Source organism: Nyctibius grandis, chromosome 1 (assembly GCF_013368605.1).
Source record: "Nyctibius grandis isolate bNycGra1 chromosome 1, bNycGra1.pri, whole genome shotgun sequence".
NCBI classification, from domain to species: Eukaryota; Metazoa; Chordata; class Aves; order Nyctibiiformes; family Nyctibiidae; genus Nyctibius; species Nyctibius grandis.
The window spans coordinates 126,373,662-126,395,180 of NC_090658.1; positions in this window are offsets into that span (position 1 = coordinate 126,373,662).

Here is a 21,519-nt window from a genome sequence, read left to right on the forward strand (position 1 = left end):
AGTACATCTGAGAAGTGTCAGCACCATTTGGATTTGATATCAATAAGGATCTAATTGTTTAAAGGCATGTTCCCTTCCTGAGCCACACTAAAATCTCCCACTCAAGTCAATATTAGGTGTCTCACAATGACAATATTGTCTAAATTAGAAGCACACACAGAAAAAGGGTATCTTTAAAGAGGAAGCTTAGTATGTTAAGCCCAGCCACAAGCCCACTCACTGGGATTTTCAACCTGCCTCAGAAGGAAATGCGCAGATTTCCCAAACAAATCACAGCCATGGGGCAAGAGGAAGCCTTCACTGATCAGACTGGACTGCTACAGCATGGCAGATTTTGTTGCTTCACTCAATGTAAATTGTTTACCTGCTTGCAAACGCTAACGTTAGGACAGACTAGTCCTATCTGGTTGCTGAAAAAGAAGCCCCTTATCTTGACTTTAAGCAGAGAGAGCACATTATTTCTTGAAAATTTTCAACAAAAAGAAAAGGGAGATTAATGTCTAACTTCCAAAAAGACACACAAACTTTCCTCATGCCTGGCAAATTAAAGATAAGAGAAGTTTCAGATATAAGAAGATAAAAACCAGCTTTGCTTGATTTACACAAAAAGTGTTACAGTGAGATATAATACAGGATTTAATACTAGATTATGGCTTTAAAAGATTTTCATCATCCCGTTTATGCAGGAATTAATAGTACCCCCAAAATGAAGTTCTATTCAAGAATCAAATCTCATTTTTAGAGTGTAAAAAACAGAACGGGATGTAATTAAGAAGGCAGAATAGTTATTCCTCTCATAATTCCAAGTCAAGAAAAGCCATAATCCTGATCAGCATCTGGTGCCTAAATGTTAGGTAAAAAAATAAGGAGAGGGAGAACTTTTAAACTATTAGATAAAGCCTAGCAAATATAGGGGATGTGCAATTTCCCAGATGAATTATTTCAGGAACCAAGATTTGAACTGCTAACTCTGTTGGTTTTCTTTATACATGTGATTTTTGACATACCACAATACCAAACTCCTGATAAAAGTCATAAAGGTTCTAATCCACAGCCCCTAAAAGTTAATGGAGGGGCAAGGACTATAAAATGTTATTTTAATATGAACTTCAGTGATCCATGCTTGTAGCAATCTTCATCGCTTGCAAGGTACTGTGAACTCCTAAAACATATTGGGAAGCTGCAAATAGGTGAGGTGTACTAACCTAGACTCAAATTATGCCTTCTTCCATATGGCTCAGACAAATATTGGCAGATATTGGCAGAATCTGAAGTCCTTAATCTAAATTAGTAAGAAAACTATCATTATACTTAATGTTGGCCAGCCAAAGATGGATGCATTCAGTTCATGTAGAACAGCCAAACTAGAATGAAGTGGGGAAGGTATTTTTGTAACTTCGCAGCCAAATGAAGGAAATATTAATACCAACCATTTTCCAAAATAAATCTTAAAAAACTAGAAGCATGTTGCAGCTCAGAGACAAAAGTTACTTAGTATGAGACGTGCTATAGGAATCACGGAAACTGAGCTACAATTGGATGCTGCAAAGAGATTCCTCTGTGAAAGTTACTGTGGCAGCAATTCTTGCTTGACAAGAGAGCACAAGGACTGAAACATTATATTCAAAGTCATGGGCAACATAGAAATGTTGCAATCATTTGTAGAAGCAGATTAATTTGCCAAGGGATAAACAGCAGAGTGAAACACAAGGCTCCTCTGGACCCAGTGACACCTCACAGAAAGGATTAGGAGATCTCATTTTAAAAGAATTAACACAGCTAAAGTGATAACATTATCAATTGTGTTAATTAAGAAAATAAGTTTCTGCCCTCTCATGATATGTTAAAAACAATAAAACTATGAATAATTTTATCTGAATCAGTAAAAAACAAAATCTAAAAGGATACATTAGTGCCACAGGGTATTGTTATCTTTTTAAGAGGAGAAAAGGGAATGATCTTTTTTTTCATTTTTCCAGTGACATCTATTTCTCAGTCTCCATAGGAAAATTAGTCAGCTCTCGGTGTCTGCTGGATCCCATCTCGTAAGCGCGGGCTGTGGAAGGCATAGGCAAAGGTCTCCAGTGGGCATTGCCTTGTCCTCCTACAATCATCCTGGCTGCTACACTGACAACACAGACCACGAGCCAACACACCCAGTGACAAACACTGCTTCACCCTTTAGATACCTGCTTCTCAGTACTTTTTTTTCTCCAGTTTGATGATGACTGTCAAAACTCATTTCTATGACACACATCCTTAGCCAAGTATTTCCCAACAGTCCAACTAGCTACTGTATTTGGGAATGTAAAGAACAATGTCTTTTTTTTTTGATCTCCTAATGTAGTAGAAGAGATTTCCTTAAGAAAGAAGGTCTTTATTTTATCTCAGTTTAGGGCTAAAGTCTGAAGACTCAAGCTATGGACTGGGAATCTGTCTTTTGTCCTTAGTAGACTTGTTTAACTGCCAGGCTGCTGGTTATTCTAGGGTAGAGTCTCTTACACCTGTTGAAGAGGAATCATCACTGTGAATTCACTAAGTTAAAAGTTTAAACTAACATTTCCTACATCTCAGGTAAGCACTGTGCTTCATCACATCGGACTGCTGCTTTTGGGCTGATAATGACAGAAAGCAGTAAAATTGCAATGTCTTATATTTCTCCCACAAGAGAGAATCAGAGAGCTTTTGGAACATCATCTTTTTAGATATTGGAAAATACTTTATACCTACCTATCACAGAAGATCTGCCCAATCAACCTAATGCAACATCACATAATAACACTGGAAGGGTGTGGGTAAGAGAAAAGCTACGCTCAGGTGTATGTGGCCTCAGTCTCAGGCTAAACACTGCTGAGAGTGAAACCTAAATTTTCAATTAAAGCCCTGGTTAGGTGCTTCTATTTCCTTTCAGTCTTAAAAGTGTGCATTAAAACTTATTACTGAGTTTTGAAACAATGCAATGATTACAAAAAATGGGACAATAATAAATTCACAAGTGGCTGTGTGAGTGTCTGCAGCTGCTTTTACATTAGTAAGTAGTGCAGACCTACAGCAGTGGATCTGTGGAGCAAAACAGTTGCTGTTGAGGACCTTCATTTTTCCAAGGTTGTATACTGTTTGAGCACTAGTGTTCAAGAAAAAAAAAAGAAAAAAGGAAAGAAAAAAAAGGCAAATATAAGAAAATAACAAAAAAGTGAAAAATAAGACAAGCCTTTTTTTATTTGAGTCCTTGATTCTGATCAATAAGCATAGATTAAAACCCAAGCTCTCAAAAGATGTTTTGCAACACGAGTACTTCATCTAGCGTGGTAGGCACACTTGGACAAGCACTGGAAAATAACACAGTTATCAAGGACTGGTTTCTTCTTGCTCCCTTGCAAGGGGATCAAAGGTTTCCACTTTGCAGTAGGTCTCTAATGGCCAAAGCGTGGGAACAGAGAGCACTACACCACAGCCTGTCATCTAGCTCATGTACAGACCATCTTTCCAGCACATCCCGTGCTGAAAGGCCCCCAGTGCCTGTGAAAACAGATTTAAAACCATAACAAAAGAAACCAACCTGCTGCTTCCTATTAGAAATGGACTCGTGCTTATTCCTGTGCTGCAGACATTCATATTTAATTAATACAAACAATCCCACTTTTAAATAATATATTCTTTAAAATGGAACTGTTCCACTATAGCCAACCTCAGGAGATCCAAAATCCTGACTCAGACAGTATAAAATGGCAATATCAAGCCTCAAAACTTCTGAGATTCAAAAAAACCCAAAAAAGCGACTTGAGGCTTTTTGTTTGCTTTAATCAATGCCATTTTGCCTGCCCTACATCAGTTTTGCTTCCTGCTCTCTCCTCATCTCCTGCTGGGGTGTTTCTCCATGTCCTTTGCATGGAGACCAGGCTCTTCTTACCCTGAGGAAGGTAAGGACATGCCATCCCCACCTCTTGCAGGAAAGAAGTAGACCGCAGAATAGCAGCAACCTTCCTGCTCTCTTCCCCCTACAGGGAGGGCACCGAAGGAAAGAGGAGAAAAATCTTTGTTTTTCTGACCACCTGATGTTTTTTCCTAAGGTTTGGACAAACCCAGGGGATTTTCATTTGGGCCTGCCAAAAGCAGGACAGTTTGCAGGAAGTGAATGACAGCAACCAGAATGGACCTGACCATTACCTGTCATTTATTGGGCACCGACATTTGGTTTCAGGGTTTTGTAGACCCCTCCGTGGCTGGCACAATGCAGACACAGCATGAGACTTTCCATGCCCCAAGCAAACTCCAGCCTGTGAGCTTAAGGCCACCTCTGCCTCAACATCATCTGGAGGAGACAGGAGCTTCATGGTAACTGCTACCTCAGCAGCTGCAAACCACTGACACAATCTGTCCAGGCTGTGGGTTTGTCCATTTGTATTTCATCACACACCATGACTTTGCCACTGTCCATCTTTTCCATCCTAGTCCAGCTGTTTTCCCATCTTCTAAAGGAGACCCTTATAGTCCCCTACCCTCCTGATGGAGCAGAAAGGTCTGGAGGACCAAGCACAGAGCAACTGCCTGGGTCCTGAAGAATTGCATCCCTCCTTCTGCTTGATGGGCAATTTTCAGCAAATTGCTAAACCTCTTCCCCCAGAAGGAAAACAGAGTGAATTTGTATTTACAGCAGAGGTGGGCCAATGGACTCATGTAGGGTGGTGTAATGGCTCTCAAGTCACTGATATGAGCAAGAATAATGTGTTCTGATGTTTTGGAAAATTATTATAAACCACAAGCTGTCCTAAGAGACGCAAAGGAACGCGATGCTTTCCTGAAGTAAGAATGAACTTCTTAGCTCCGGTAACAACACACTATGATTTTGCAGGTGATGTCATATTCAGAGACACGAAGCTGTGGGTTATGCAAGTATTTTCCTTTTTTCCTGATTTATTTACCATAAAGAGATCAAAATTGAAATTTCAGGTTCATCTCAGCAGCCTGTTATGTTTTCAATTTTTGATATGAAACATCACAAGCACTATGTTTTCAAAGTGATGTATTCATACAGTTAGTCCTCAATATCAAAAGGGCACACAACAACATACACAAGCCTGATGTCTTCTGAATTTTACAATTTATTTTTGGGTTTGTTTTCCTATAGCTCAACAAAACAACAAATAATGCTCTCTGTGGTATAATGCCTGCTAATATACCCCACAGCAGCCAGATGCATGTTTGTGTCCAGGAGCAGAATTTGAAGGTGCTGGGGCATGCAAATACTGGAAAAAATTTCCTTCTTCTGAAAACAGCAGTATATTTGAGCAAGATGGGTAGAGCAGCAGCCTTCACAACAGTGACCTCTGATTAGAAACAGAAATCTCTTAACTATTCACTCTGGCTGCTAATAAAACCCCCTGCGTGTGGTTTCCAAGAGGCCAGAACCACGATGCTCAATTATAATTCTGGAAGACTGGGTGATATTTCCAAGAAAGCCAGCTGAGTGGTGACTGGGAAGACAAACACTGAGAAATGAAATCGTGGCATACGATCATTACAACCCTTATGACTGAAAATCAGGCTGGAGAGGACATCAAGCAAACACTCCTTACCCAATTTCAAGGCAGGATGAATTCTGGTTATGTTGTTATAGATGATTGTCCAGACTATTCTTACCGGTGGAAATTTCACAGCCTCCCTAGGTAACTTTTTCCTGAGTTTAATTAAAATTCTCAGAGAGAAACTTGAGACTACTCACTTCTTAAATCACTCACATTGTTAGATCAGAGAGACTCATTTTCCCCCCCAGTCCTTAATATCTGATATAGGTAGATCCTTTTGGGAGGAATAATATTAGGGGTTGATTTCACTATTTTAGGGGTGTAATTAGTGTATCTGCTGAATTCAGCCTTGATAAAAGACTTGTTAATGCAAAATGAATTATGAGCAGGTTTGTGCACAAGGAAGGACAATTCAAGTGCCTTGATCAGGTAACACACATATGGAGAAGAGCACTTGTATGTAGACTAGTGTAATTACTTTAGCAAGAATTGGGCATCAACAGTGCTTTTTAGAGACTCCACAAAAACTGAAAGTCACCATGATATTATACCACAAAATAAAAATGAATTGCAAGAGATCTAGGTGCAGGAAGGTGAGAGGAAAGCAATAAGACAGATTCAGAAGAACCTGAATTCAAACTCAAGCATTATTTTATCTGTAGAATAGAGGGTGATTAAGAGTCACTGAGAGAAACCTGATTTGGGAACAGAAATTATAATGAAGAGCCATGTAAACGATTGATAAACATCAATACAGATTTCCTTCTGCTTGGGTTTTAGTTCATAAAATCAACCTAACTACAAAGCATCGTATGCACCAACACTGCAACAGCACGCTACGCAGCACCTTGTGCCTGAGCCAGTGTCCCCAGCAGAGGACATTCCAGTGCTCTCACCGAGGGGCACAGGAAGGCAGCACCTGAAACGCATTCACAGCGTGCCCAAGAAGAACATGTTATACCAGGGGCCCTGCTTAGATTAAAAAATTGATCTCCGGATTCAAGGCCTCACTGCAAAGTTCCTCAACTTCGAGAGACAGCATATTAAGAGGAAAAGACCTGTGTTCCTGCTGTATCCCCAGGGAGCCCTCTGGCACACCAGAATTTCCCTGCATCCATGTTTGACTTCACCCTGCGTACAAATTTGAGGGCACGCACCCCTGCTCTTGTCTGGGGCAGGCAGGACTATATTTTCTTGCAATAGTTTTCCTGGGATTCCTGCTGGCGAGCAGACCTTCAGCTATGTGAACCTGCTGCAGCGGAGTAACGCTGATTTACACATACCAAATACCTGTCTTTACCCTAATCCTAATCTTGCAGAGGGAATTTGGGTGTTTCTACAGACCTGAGCCAAAACAAACCAAAAAAAAAACAGGTCAGACGTTTCACAGGATCTGAAGAGGCTGCAAAGGTTTTATTGAATATTTCTACGGTACCTACCGCACAGCAGTGATAAAGCAAGTTTCACACCTCTGCTTTCCTGAGGTTGACTTGTGAAAAAAAGCATGCAGCACTAAATACCACATAATCAGCAGAGACTGTCTAGAAGAAAAGCAAAAGTAGTCATAGTCAAGGCATGGTTCAGGGAGGACAAAAACGGGGCAAAGTAACCCAGCAAGTACAATTTTAACCAAGAAAACGGTACCCTGATAGTAGCACCACAGGAGAACAAACAACAATGAAAAGATACAAAGGCAAGACCAGCTAAAGAGGAACAGAAAGGCAAAGCCAACTTGCAAGATACAGCACCTGCAATTTTGGTTTCGGCTCCTGGAACACTTTTAGGTGGAGGATTCCTATTGCAGAGGAAATCCTAATCCTCTGCTTCAACGTCACTGACCGTTTGTCCATTAAACAAGTGTCCTGGAGACACACAAAAACCTAATCCTGTCCCAAGGAGAAACATGTGCTGGTCTGCCAGGAAGCCACCTTCCTGGCAGACCAGCACATGAAATCTCATCTGTTTCTTTCTCATGTAAAACAATAAGACCTGGCCTGGAGTAAACACATGCACAACTATTTTTCAGCTCATAAACCTAATTAAAACGGCTTAGTGATTTACGTGCTGCCATACACCGAGTCAGAGGCTAGGAATGTAACTTGGAAATACTGACTCCCTTCCCCTTACTCTCTCTGCTGGATCTCTCTCCTCCTGTTACAGGCTGAGACTGATATAAAAATTGTCCTTTTGCTTCCTGGGTACTACTGAAGCAGCAGTTCAACACTGAAAACTTCGGTGCAGCCAGGCACACAGAGAGGATCCCTCCATCCTGCTCAGAGAAGGAACACTCTCCAACAGCATGCAAACACCAGGATTTGCTGATGCCTGGCTCTCAGGTGAGTACTTCAGTGCTAATTTACAATTAAATGCAGTTTAGAGTTCTGTTAAATACAAAGAGTTGGTTTTTCTTTGGTGTAAACTGCCATTACAACACTGTGCTGACTTACAATTTGACAGCTCCAGGCAATTGCCTTCTCTCTATGAACAATCACAGCTGTGAGGAAGGGACATGAACACAGTTTCTGCAAATACTTTCTTGTTGCAAGGGAGTGTTCTGGGACATTCGTTTTAATTTCTTACTTTGAAATCAATCAATAATCAGTATCAAATCAATACCAATTAGATAATCAGTATCAAATCAAATAAATCAATATTTTAGGCTCATGATATTGCCCAATGATCATTGCCAAATGATCAGTTCTCTTCTGAATTCATTCTGTAATAAAGGTAACGCCAGATTTACATAGACCTCTAAAAAGACTAAAGGAGACACCAGTCCAAAAAGGACGATATTTATCAAAATGCCATTACACTGCCCAGGCCTGTTACATCATGAAATTATCCCTGGTTATATGACACGTGCCTAGAGACCCTAATGCCATCAGAAGGGGTGGAGGAGAAAGAAATAAAGGGTATTGTGCCACCACTAAATCTCTAAACTTTCAGAAATTTTTTCTGACTTTCTCAGATACATTTCAGAAGGCTACAACCTAAAATCTTTATTCCTATAACGAAACATTTTATTCCACAGGAGGGAGGGGAAATGTAAAATGGCAATCAAGAGGATGCCATGTGAAACTAAGTATTAGTGAAGCTAATATGAAGATGGACTTAAATTAAGAATACAGTGAAAATACACAGTGTAAGCACCTAGATGTGCACAACATATGCATGCAATTTTGCACCTGCATTTTTTGCATATACACACCTATATTTTCCGCATCTTACAAGAACAGGAGGAGAAACAGGACGTACCTTATTCATGAACTCCGTATAGAGCATCCCCTCTAGAGCTCCACAGCTGCTTTTTTTTTTCAATGTCCAGACTGGAGCAACCTGTAAAAGCATAAATCCACAGTGCTCTTTGTGTTTCAAGTTTTAGAATTCAAGAGAGAGAGGGGAAAATCATGCTGTTCCTCAGTAAAAGGTGATCTCTCTCCTTCTCCCCCTTCCCGACTCCGGCTCTCAGCCTCTGGATGCTGTGCTGTTCCTCCCTCTTCCCAGCAGTGCTGCTGTCAATCACGTACTTTACCCCATGAAAATCACTGTCCAGAGCATCCTGCCCCTGTGTCCGTGCCTATCAGCTTTCCACAGAAGCAGTGACACCTCGGAGAGAGACCCCGGGAGTGTCTCACTGGCGGAGGAAGGGGCGTAAGACAGACCCAGCCATACTGTCAAACCACATGTCACATGCTGCTGGATCCCTCCTGCCAGCACAGCTGTAATGCTCTTTATCGCCCACGCCACAAAACGGAGAATGCTTTTAAACTTGAAGGTTTATATGTTTTTTCTCATCAAGTGATTCTTACTTTTTGGTATGAGAGGAAAAAAATCTGCAGTCCTAAAAGGTGCTTTCACAGAGTTAATAAAAGCATCTTTTAGCATTGTATTTCTCTCATGTTCACCAGCAACACTGGTCACTTATAAGACTGGGCTGGATAGTAAGAAGATCTATGTGTAAATTATCATCACTATCCTGGACTCGGTAAATTTTTACATTAACTGAAGACCTGTCTTTCACTCCCTGCTGCAGTAAAACAAAACTTAAAAGCATGCAAAAGAAGTTTACAAAGATTAAATACAGGAATCAAAGTTTACAAAGATGAGATACAGGAATCAATCCCTGATCTTTCCTCACCAAGGCAGATTTCTGAGTCTGTACAGCTCTGCCCCACAGAATCAGTTGCTTCCATCAGCTGCTTAGTACCCAGCACTTTCCTGGGTAACACAGCAAAATTAATCTGATCCTGGATATGGAAAGAATATTGTGGAGAATATTTTTAGTTCTTTGTAACCAGAGACTAACTCTGTCATCTTTCTGCCAGGGGCTAGGAATTAAGAGGCTGAGAAGTCACCAAAAGATTTTAATAAATACAAATTCACACGACATTTTAATACCAAAGATCAATACAGACTATGACACTTTTTTGCTTCATTTTGAAAAAGATCATCACTAATTTAATCAGTGTGTTTCTATGCCTGCTGAGAAAGGATTGTATTAACAAGTAAAAGAGGAAAAAAAAAGGATTGTATCCTACAATGGTAAAAGAAGACAAGAGGAAGCAAATAATTTCCAGAAATATGGAGATTCTTCTGACCCAGGCAGAGTCTTACAGTAAGGCTGGATATCACTCTCTGATGGTTACATAAAAAAGAAAAGCAGCGTGTTTTCTCCTTTCCTAATGAAGGGATTGTGAGTAGCCCAGTTTTCAGTTACAGACTGGCTCCAGTTAGTTCTCCTACACTGCAGGCTTCCTTGGCACACACACAGATCCTTTGTCCCATAAGCACAGAATATAAATGGAGGAATCATGAAACTCCAGAGAGTAACTTTCTAATTGACCGACCCAAAATCCAGGCTATACCATCAAAAACCTTGTGTGGCAAGTGACTTCAAGACAGGCCACTTCAGAACTAACAGGAACACAGTGCTTTATGCACAGTTGATTTGAAGCTGCTTTGCAGAAAATGCTCGTTGTTAATGCCATGTTTTATTCACAGGGCGAAGAACCATGGCAGAGTAAGGTGAAAAACCCACAGTTTTCCAAATAGAAAATTCACTCTAGGTAAGATTTTCAGTCTTCCAAACTGTCAGTGTGTTCCAAAACAGTTGTAGACATCAGGAAAGCTCTTGGGATGTGAAGCTCCAACCCCTCCAAAACCACTCCTGTGCTGCTACCCTGCAAGCCTCAGAAGGAGACAAGGTAACTGACTGCTTTGTAGGCAGTGAGTCATAGAATCATAGAATAGTTTGGGTTGGAAGAGACCTTAAAGATTTAAGATAGTTCCAACCCCCCTGCCAAGTCCCAAAGACAGAGGCTACATGGTGCCCCCCGTCTCCTCACCTCCACTTTTTTCACATCAACATGGAGTAGAGTGATAAACAGCAGCACTTAGTGAGGGTTAAAGAGATAAGTATAACACAGGATGGTTGGGACTTGGAAAGGGCAAAGAAGAATGGGTGGAAAGTAGGAAAATAGAAAGTGTGTGTAATTTATAGCATCGTTCAGAGCTTTGGCACTACGAGACAAGAGCAGCATGGTTCTCCTCCAAAGCAGTAACCAAAGAACTGGACTTTCAGGGCTCTCACTGATACTTCTGACCTATAACATAATTTTTTTAAGGAAGATTCTGGTATTTGCTATGGACTCAAACACTGGTAGATATAAAGTATAAATTGAAGTCCTTCTGAGGCACCTTCCTTATCTCCAGAAGTTTGCTTTCTCTAGTTGCAGAAATCATGACAAACAACACATGAAAGGCAGCAGTGGAAGAAAATTGAGTTTATTCCTCAGTTTATTGCAGGTGGTGTTGGTGATATGAAGTTGTCATTGTTAGTAACAGACCATTGACCTCAAATCCTCATCTTAGCCCCCATCTTAACTTATAGTAACTTGCTTTTCTTGCTCAAGCAGCAAAGTAGTCAGGTGGCTAAACTCTTAACAACAAAAGAAAATGGTCAGATGGTTATTTTTTTAACCACAGTCCTTGTTCAGTAGCTTTAAACCTTGGACTTATTTGTATTTAGTAAGGTTTAGTCACATCGTATATGGCAAAAGTCCAGCAAAGAACCACGTGTGAGCAAAAATCCTAGCATAGTGTAGGATCATAGATCACTGGGAAAGAAGCTCACTAACAAACAACAGTTTAAAAATATCCCCAAGCAAACCACAAAACTGAAGAGCATCAGAAGGACAAACTAGTGCCACCAACAGTGACTCTAACAAATTGGGGCACTGACATCTTGCCAAGACAGCCCTTGGCTAGCACCCTCAGGAAATCACAGGCAACCTCAAGGGTGGGAAAGTAGCTTGGAGAAGAGGGACAGCAAGAGGACAGTGTAGCCAGGATATTGCTATTAATTACATTTGTAATTTCACACCTTTTATTTTAATTGGACTTATTTTAATTTGAATTATTGAATTATTGTATGTGTGTAATGAACTAGTTTAGGCATGTGGGGCTTAGTGAAGATGTGAGACTTAAAAGATGCAAGTTGTGGAACATTTTTTCAGGAAACTTGGGGAAAAAAAGCCATAGTTTGGGAAATGAAGAATCAGATTGTGCCAGTGGCTGAAGAGAACCAAGAAGCTGCTGGTATTCCCAAGCTTGGATGAATACAGGTGGCATGTACTTTTCATGTCTAGACCATCGTAAATAGAGAAACAAAAGCCAATAGTAGACATGAATATTTGATTGGGGTTTTTTTAGGAAAAAAAGTACAGAAGAAAAAAAAAAGATACAGAAGAAAAAAAATCCTTCAATCTACCAGTTCATTAATACATTCTTTTTCTATTTCTAAAGCAGCCTTTTAACAAATTATTGATTTAATACAAAAGAAAAGAGAATCAGATTGGCAGTACTTCAGTTACTGGCACACCACAGCGCTGTAATGTGTCTTTTCAACAACACATAAAAGCACAATAAAGCCCCATGTTGCCTGCATCATTTGCACCACTACATAGCACTCTTGGTGCAGCAGGTAGAACAAAGGTCCAAAGTAAGCATCATCATGTGCCAACTGCAGGATGTCTTAAATGTTCAGCATATTCATTCACATGGTATTAAAAAAAAAATGTGGCTTGATGCTTAATGTCACACTGATGAACTGAGATAAAACTTAAGTAACAATCTGCTCTGCTTATGCAATTTCAGCTTCGCCACACACAATGGCTTGAAAGAGGGAAATTTGAGTGCAAAAGCCTCATCCATCAGGATGTGTCCGCTCAAATTACTCCTATGGCACTCGTACTCTCTCATTAAGAAATAGATGCCAGGACTCATTAGAGGGGAAGGCTGTGAGAACCTCTAAGTCATACATTGTGACATGTGACAGTACAAATTAATACAATGCCAGTGCAAAGCTTAAGGCACAGAAGAGCTCAGTGGTGGTGGGTGCCATCCCCTCTTGGGGTCTCATCTTCTAGCTGCCAAAACATGTTAACTGAGTCATTGACTATGCTTTATCTACTAGCACCATTTGGGATGATATTTCAAATATTAATGCCGGGATGCGATTTGCCAAGTGGAGCAATTGTGCACATGCCCAGGCCTTCCCTGTTGGCATGACACTGGATGAGCTCTAGCACTCTTGACATTGAGATCTTCTCCACAGTGACTGACCCACTGAGAAAGATGCCTAGCACAGCAAATTATGGTGATGCAAGTGCATCAGTCCACTGATAACAAAATGAAAGTTCTTGAGAAGTTAGAGATTTATGGCATGGAGGAGCTATAACATTTTAAAACAAAGCACAGCAGTTTAGCGGGAGGAAGATTTTTATATCTTGAGAAGACATGGCAAGCAGCTCAGAAGTGTATGCAGTTCTTTCGTTGTGCAGTTAGAAATTTAAGACATCTCTAGAAATTCCTTGTCTCCAGAGAGCAGAAAACTGCTGATCTCAAAACTTCCCATGAAGTTGAAAGTTGAAGTGGGAAAGACCATCTTCTAAATAAAGATCTATAAAGTTAAATTAAAGGAAGGAAGGAAGGTGGTGACAGGTAGCATTTAGAGATACTGTCATCATTTTTTTGAGGAAGAGAATATCTGAATGGCTAAATGAACAGAGAAATGGGAAAATACTATGTTTTAGTTAACAACAGTCATAATCAGGAAAAGGAAACCACACAAACAAGTAAAAGTGAGCAGAAAAAAATGTTTGGAATTCATCCTTACTGCACCAAAACCTCACAGCTCCTTTTCATCCACATATTTCAGATTGAAATATCAACAATATCACTGAAATTCCTTTCTTCATTTTGGATACCCGTCTTTTAAGTAGCGCATGTGCCGCACAATTCTCAGTTGAGCGTTCAAGTGGATGATCAACAGTATGGCTCAAGTTACAGTTCAAAACAAGCAAAAAAAATATTAATTTGATCTTGTGGCCTCTAAGGTAAATTCACACTTATTTATCTACCTGTCTTTCCCCATAAATAATTTTTATATTTTGCTAACATTTTGTGGTGGATGTATTGTCTCAGTAGGCTTTTTTTGATCCATTTTAGAATAGCTCTGCTGATCCAACCCGTATCAGTTCACAATCACATTAAGCACAAAAGGATTCTTCCACTGGTCTTGTTTGCTTGTGTGAGTGTGTGCGCACACTCGCATGCACATGCTTCCCTGCTCTGAGGTCCTTCATGAATGCCTGACTTAGCATGACGCTCAATGGGGCACAGAGCTGCTAATTACTGTGCTCTAAAAGTTACACAGCCGATTAATTCACTGCAAAATGATCAACAGCAACTGCTTGACCTCCTTTCCCAAGAGCAGTGCTTTATAGCAAAGAGAGGTTGACAGTCAGATGTGTCTTAAACAAAGTTTTGAACATAAGGAACATAAATCTTACTTCCTACACAGAGAGAACAAAACAGGGTAAAAAAACAAGGTCCTTATTCTCAGCTCCCAAGCTTTTTACAAGCTTCCATCACAAAAAATCCTCTCCCTGCCATCTCTTCAAAACACTCAGTGTCTCCCCAGCAAAGGGAACCTCCAAATTTCCAGTCTGGAGCAGCTCCCTTCTGTGACAGCAAATCACTTCCCTGTGCATCTTTAGCTGGAGATATGTACTTGGGTTTGTACCTGCCATTATTTCAGCTACAAACTTCTCTCTTACTTGTGTAACTATTGTTAAACTAATTTAACTTATGCTGGTGGTTTTAGCAAGCGATTTTGATAAGATTCCATGCAACACATTTCTCCTAATTGTAATTGTGAGAAATAAGTCTCTGCTTGTGCAGTTACCGCCTCTCCAACATCACCCTTTAGAGATAATAATACTTTAACTCTGTGGTTCTCATTTTGGCTCCTGTTTGTTTAGTTTTGAACACACTGGCAGCCTGGTGGTTGGTAGATGTTTGCCTACATATACAACTACACCCTTTTGAGTCAATAGCTAGAGAAGGATTGACGAGAACTTGAAGTTATTGATGGAGCACCATATCCTTCAAGCAACGTTGTTGTGTCTTCACTCACAGGTCCAGGCTTTCCTCAGGTCAATGCTTCTAGGAGAAAGAGGGGAAAGAGACAGAGGGAATATTTTTTTTATCCACCTCAGTTGATTTATCCCCTGTCATCCAGCCCTATGAGCAGCTGCATGACACAGATGAGAGAACAGAGCAAGAGTAAGTACTCGTCAAACTTAGCATTGCTGCCAAGAAAAACATACCTGCAGCGGCATCCTGACACAAGGGTTCATGTAAAAGCAAAGTTTTGTGCAACCACAAAGAAAGGGGACTATCTATTACGCACTTGATTCCCAGGATCTCACACGAGTCTTCACTGGAGTTGCTGGTTTATTCACTACAGTGAAAGGATCTTGATGGTGTAGCCTGCACGACCTCCAATATGGTGCAGTGATCAAGGAACTGTAACAGTCAGATTAGCCAGTTTAATACAAGGATGACCCAGCTGAGGCCACCAGCTGAGTTGTCCAATGGCAGCTGTACGTGTAAATTATATTTTCAAGTCTTTCTTTTCTCTGGGTGCTCTTTGGGCACAGCAAACAAGAAAAAACATTAACTCTGTCCTATAAACCAGAATCTCTTGAAGAGGACAGAAAGAGTGAGTGCAAGAGAGAGGAAAAGGAAAATAAATTAAGAATGGGCAGAAACAACAGTAGAAGGTAGGCAAAAGGAAAGGTATTCAGAACAGTAAAAGCAAGAGAGAAAAGTCTTGAAGTAAAATGGGTTGGAAGATGGAAGAGGTTCGAAGGAAAAAAAAAAAAGAAAAAGGAAGAGTTTCTCAAAATACATTGTGATTCATTTAAACTGCATCTTGTATGGTTCAACAATCTCCAACATCCCCTTTAACGTTTCAGGGTAGGGACATCCTCCCTTTTCACCTCCCTGTGCAATTCCCCCTCCCAGCCTCTTGCTCAGCCTTGTTTATCACTTGCCTTTTTTTCCCCTCTTTTCTTACTCCCTTCCCAGGCACTGTTCCTTCCCTGTGCATGTCACACATTTTAGTCCTTAGACCACACTCTCATCATCATCCCAGTCCCACAAGTGTCAGGCTGAAGTCTATTTGCTATGCTCTATTTACATCCACAGAAAGCAAAAGAAGTAGCCATGAAGTGTTTTGGAGACTTGTGCCTGGTCTGGGTTATGCTCATCATGCCCTGCCAACATGGACTGTACCAGCTGTGTCAGAGCAAGCATGGCAGCAGAAAAGCCTCTGCGTGCACCAGAATGGCAAGCAGACTCTGCCATCAAATTATCATTTTTATACTACCAAAAAAAACACCCTTAACCTGTGTTACCTTCAATGCAACAGGAGGTGCCAGCAAAAAAAAATTGTTTCTCAAGTAACCCAGAAGGTAATAAAACAACAGAATTAGTGTTTGGAGATGTGAAATATGAGCTTCTTGAGCTTTTGTCATTGATTCATTTCTGGTGCATTAATTAAAAAAACCAGTGTACTTAAAATAGATAATCACAGCAGAAGGTTGTTGCTTAAAAAAATTAATTAATTTTTTTTGTGGAAAATAGTACAAAGGAAAGGTTCCATTTTGTCCGTTTGAATGTGAGATAGATGCAGGTTTAACATCAAATTTCTCATGGTATTTTTGCAGAATTCAAATACAGATGGTCAAGTCACACTTTATATTTTAAACAGGTATCCAAAACCTTAACCACTGAAGTTTGGTTTTTTTTTTGTATCAATACACCAGTATGCACCCATTTTGCATCACTTGAGACAAGATATAAACAAAAAAACACAGAACAGGAGAACCTTCCCAGTGGGGAGAAGACTCCTAGGAAATACCTTGAGGATCAGGTACTTATACAGAAAACTGGACTTAACAGTTACTAAAGTGAAGACCACAGGAGAAAAGGGCAGAGGACAAACGAGTAACACTTGCAAAGAGTTGAGTGCAAGAGGCAACAAAATTTGAGTGTGACGTAACTAATTTTTCACTCTCTTCAATTTCTGACCTAAAGAAAATTAAATCACATTGAATAAAGATAAACTAATGCAAATCCTGAGAGTGACTAACTGATCTGAGAAATGGAGAATCTCTCTTCATGAAAGGCAGACCTGTAGGTCTGATAACTCTTTCCCTGTTCCTTCATTTATTTCCCCAGTGTCTTACAGGAACCAATATCAATTCAACCTTCATTTTGCTATCCAAATAAATGCAGTACCTTCAGTTTCTTCATGAAGAAGAAACAGGAGAAAAGGGCAGAGGACAAACGAGTAACACTTGCAAAGAGTTGAGTGCAAGAGGCAACAAAAGTTGAGTGTGATGTAACTAATTTTTCACTCTCTTCAATTTCTCTGCATCTCTGTACACGCTTTTGGAAGATGAGCACAAACCTTCATTTAATGGGGCTACAGTATCTACTTCTTCTGTTTTCTTATATGCTGATGAATTTTGTGACTTTCTTGGGGGTCATTAAATGTAAATCCAAAGCGCAGTGTGTTTATGCATAGGGATGGAAGTTAGAGGTCTCTCTCCATGTATGTGGTCCAGCAAAGACAGCAGGCTAGAAACACTTTCCTCAAAAATAAACCTGCTTTTTCTCTTACCATTTTACACCTTTGCAAAATGTGTGACATCCGATGGCAACAGTGGCATGCGGAGGTGATCCCACTTTGTCGACATCTCTGTCACGGTGACTGTCTCCAGGGTGTCAGGACTTTTTGACTTGTTCTGCAGCTACAAAAGTGGTGCCAAGAAGTGTATAAAACAGGAGTCAGTCCTATAGACAAGTATGTTGCCCCAAACTCATGACACCATCTGCCATGTCTAGGCATGGCACAGAAGGAGAGGAAAAGGTGAAGACAGCATTGTCAGCTTTGCTAGATGACTATCCAAGAGATGCCATCACCATCAACAAGCACGAAAAAAAGGCCCACCCTGGTAACGGCGTTTCTGCACCCATGTGTCAACCATTGCAAAACCACCTAGCAGAAAATAACAGCAAAGAGTTTTCAGATCATGTTTCCACTATTCTATCTATATTTTTGTTTACCACAAAACCAGTGCTGCCATCCAAATCGGCTCAAGAACAGAAATTAGTTTTCCCCAGCTAATGTAAGGTTATAATTCCCTTAAAGAAAGAAGAAACATTTAGGATTAAGTCATTCATACTGTGTGGATGGATTATTAAAAGTGTTATAAAAACTGCTACTGGATAATCACTGTCTACAAAGGACTCTCTGATAAACTCATTTCTGGCTGGCAGAAGGTAGGCAAAAAAGGATGAATGGATTGTCCATGGAAGAGTTTGTCTGAATATCACCTGTTCACCTAGAATTCATGTATCTTGCCATCAAGTTCTGTTTGTGGACACACAAATTCCCAAAGGCAATTTGCCCTATTGTGTGCTTACCAGTCCCAACTGAAAAAATGTATCTTCTTTCTAAATGTATATATATAAATGTAAACATCTGTATGAGATACAAAAATGGAGAGAGCTAATATGTGATTTACAGACCTATATAAATATCCAGAAAAAGAGGGAACACAGCATTATGAAGAATGTTTGGAGCTATGAAATCTCATCACCCAGCACTGCAGGCAGCTGGTGTGTAAGCTGATCACACTCCTTTTTCTCTCCTCTCCTCTCCTCTCCTCTCCTCTCCTCTCCTCTCCTCTCCTCTCCTCTCCTCTCCTCTCTTTTCGTTTTATTGTAGGCCTATTCCTGACTTTCATTCAGCAATGATTAGAAACCTTTCTCTAATGTCCAGCCTGAACATACACCTATTTGTTATTACATTGAAACTCTCCTGTAGGTCTGATAACTCTTTCCCTGTTCCTTCTTTTATTTCCCCAGTGTCTTACAGGAACCAATATCAATTCAACCTTCATTTTGCTATCCAAATAAATGTAGTACCTTCAGTTTCTTCATGAAGAGAGATTCTCCATTTCTCAGATCAGTTAGTCACTCTCAGGATTTGCATTAGTTTATCTTTATTCAATGTGAGACATTAGCTCCTAGATGAGGTTTTATGTATACCACATACCTTGTGGATTCATTCTACCTTTATTTTTTGAAAGTCTTCTCTGATACGATTTGGGATTGGACTAGATGATCTTTCGAGGTCCCTTCCAATCCCTAACATTCTGTGATTCTGTGATTTAGGAGACCATTTGGTTTTTTGACAGTAGTGGAATGATGGTCCATGTTGAGCCGGTGATGGGACAGTCCTTCATGTCAAGGTAAGCTGAGCTCATGAAACAACATAATAGCAGTTCCAGCCCCTATTTCCTAAGGGCATACCTTGCACTTGGTACTTATCTAACTCACCCATTTCCACTTTTTTCAGACTTCAGGGTAACTCTGTTTTCACCAGCCACGTTCCTACTAGGAAGTTATTTTCTTGCACTGAATCTCAGTCACCTACACTTATTAAGCTGAATGTTTGGCCACATTTTTGGCCAAGACAAACCAGCACTCTACCAACAAATCCCAGCCATGGGCCAGGAACTGTTCCCAAAAGGTAGCTTGGATGTGGCCACACCATTTTGGAGGTCAAAGGAGCTTCATAGCATTGAAATACTGGCTGGCATCAGGGCCAAAGAACCAGCTGTGGCCCTGATAACATTCCTAGTGCCAATGTACCCAACCTGTGCTGTTCTAATCTCCCAATTAAGCAAGTTCATTGAGGATAAGTACACACCTGGCTTATTGCTGATGGTTTAAATCAGTCAAAAGCAGTATATTTGCCTTTGGACTAAGGATCATTTTTTCCCCTATAATAGTTAGGTATGGATGTAAAGATCTACAACTATGGAAGTCCATCGGTTTCTGAGAAAATATCGATGTTTTAATTTCCCAGTCTATGGCATTTATGACATACAACTTCATGCTAGATGACTGAATACAAAGCATTGTAACACGGCACTGTAGAACATATGTAGTGATTTTTATTTACATTGAGAAGCTACTGAAAAAAACGACTACTGTAACTTCTAGCTACAAATAACTGCAGCAGAGAAATTGTAAGACTGTCACAGAATTCCAGAAACAGTATGTACAGGACCTTTGAAAGAATAAAGCTTGTAGAATGAAGACCATATAGCATTAGTAAAAATGAGCACTTTGTCCTTTTAAATACTAAAGAGTGTAAGAGATTTGACTTTTTTTCCTTTTTATAATTTTTTCTTCTTTAGTAAGATAGCAATTAAAATAATGTCCTCAAATAATCCTGAGTAGCATTTTTGTGTCACCCCAAAGCAATATTACACAAGACACTAAAGGTAGTAAAAGGAATCAATTCCCACAAATAAAATCTTATTCTTTGACTAGTCATCATGCTATCGATGCATTTCTAAGAGTTACTCCTCCACTTCTTCTTACTAAGGGAAGCAGCACCAAGAACTTTTGCAGTCAAAAAAAAAAAGCAGTCTAAGTGTTCTGAATAAGCACAGAGTGGATTTTAAGGACTTTTTGATCTTTAACTTAATAGGAAACAAATGTACATCTGCTCCTATGGAAGATATGTCCTGATAACAACAGTAAAAAAATGTTGCCTAATTCTTGGAACAGCCATTTATTTATTGTACCTTTTCTCTGCAAACAAAAGGATCACCTTTTAATGACTAATTCTTTTTCATACTCTACCAAGTATTGCAAAGATAATGCTGTTATTGTCCTCAAACTATGAGCTATCACTAAATCCAAAAAGCTTTTATATAAATCAAACTATGGCTCAGGGTGGGGATTTAATTACTTCAACATGCATAGAAGCAGAGAATCTACTTTCTGATGTTATAATATATCTAAGATATTAAGCATACATTTAGCATAAGTTCAACATGCTTTTAAATTACTTTATTAGTAGTAGAATAATTACTAGTACTAAGTAGATTAATTGGGAGATGATAAAATGAACAGAGTAAGAATTACAGGGTGAATAAAATCAAATGAGGCATTGCAACTATTTAAGATATACTCAGAATAGATTATATTCACTAACAGACATAGACCAAAGAAGAGGTAGAGCACTGAGTGACCGCGGAATGGAGAGGTGAAGATATAACCAGAACTTACGGCCATGGTACGCAGCTAAGCCTGGTTTTGTCTTGTAAAAGTCAATGAGAACAGACCCTACTCTTTTTCCTAAGCCCTTCTTTTATGAGGTTCTCTCACTGCTGTACAAATCATACTACCAGAGGGATGGAGAAAACTTCTGTGTAAATAAGAGCCCTCTACACTCAGTGGATTAATTTTACAGTCTTCACACTATGAGAGCCTAATGTCCCACATAGCAACTGAGTAAAGTTCCAGTAAAAATGTGTAACCTGAAGTGTTATCCTCTGAGAATATTTTCTTCCTAAAGGTATAAAAGATTTGAAAACATGCAAACCCATAATGGTGGCTAAGCCTTTACCTGAACCATTCCAAGTGTTCAGGAGAGGTCTATTTATTTATTTTAAATCCCTTGCTATTCACAGTCTTTCTCTCTAAACAGTGACACATGGATGTTACGATCACTGCTGGGGTACTGGGAGCTCCCAGTCAGAGGGCTAGACCTTATAAC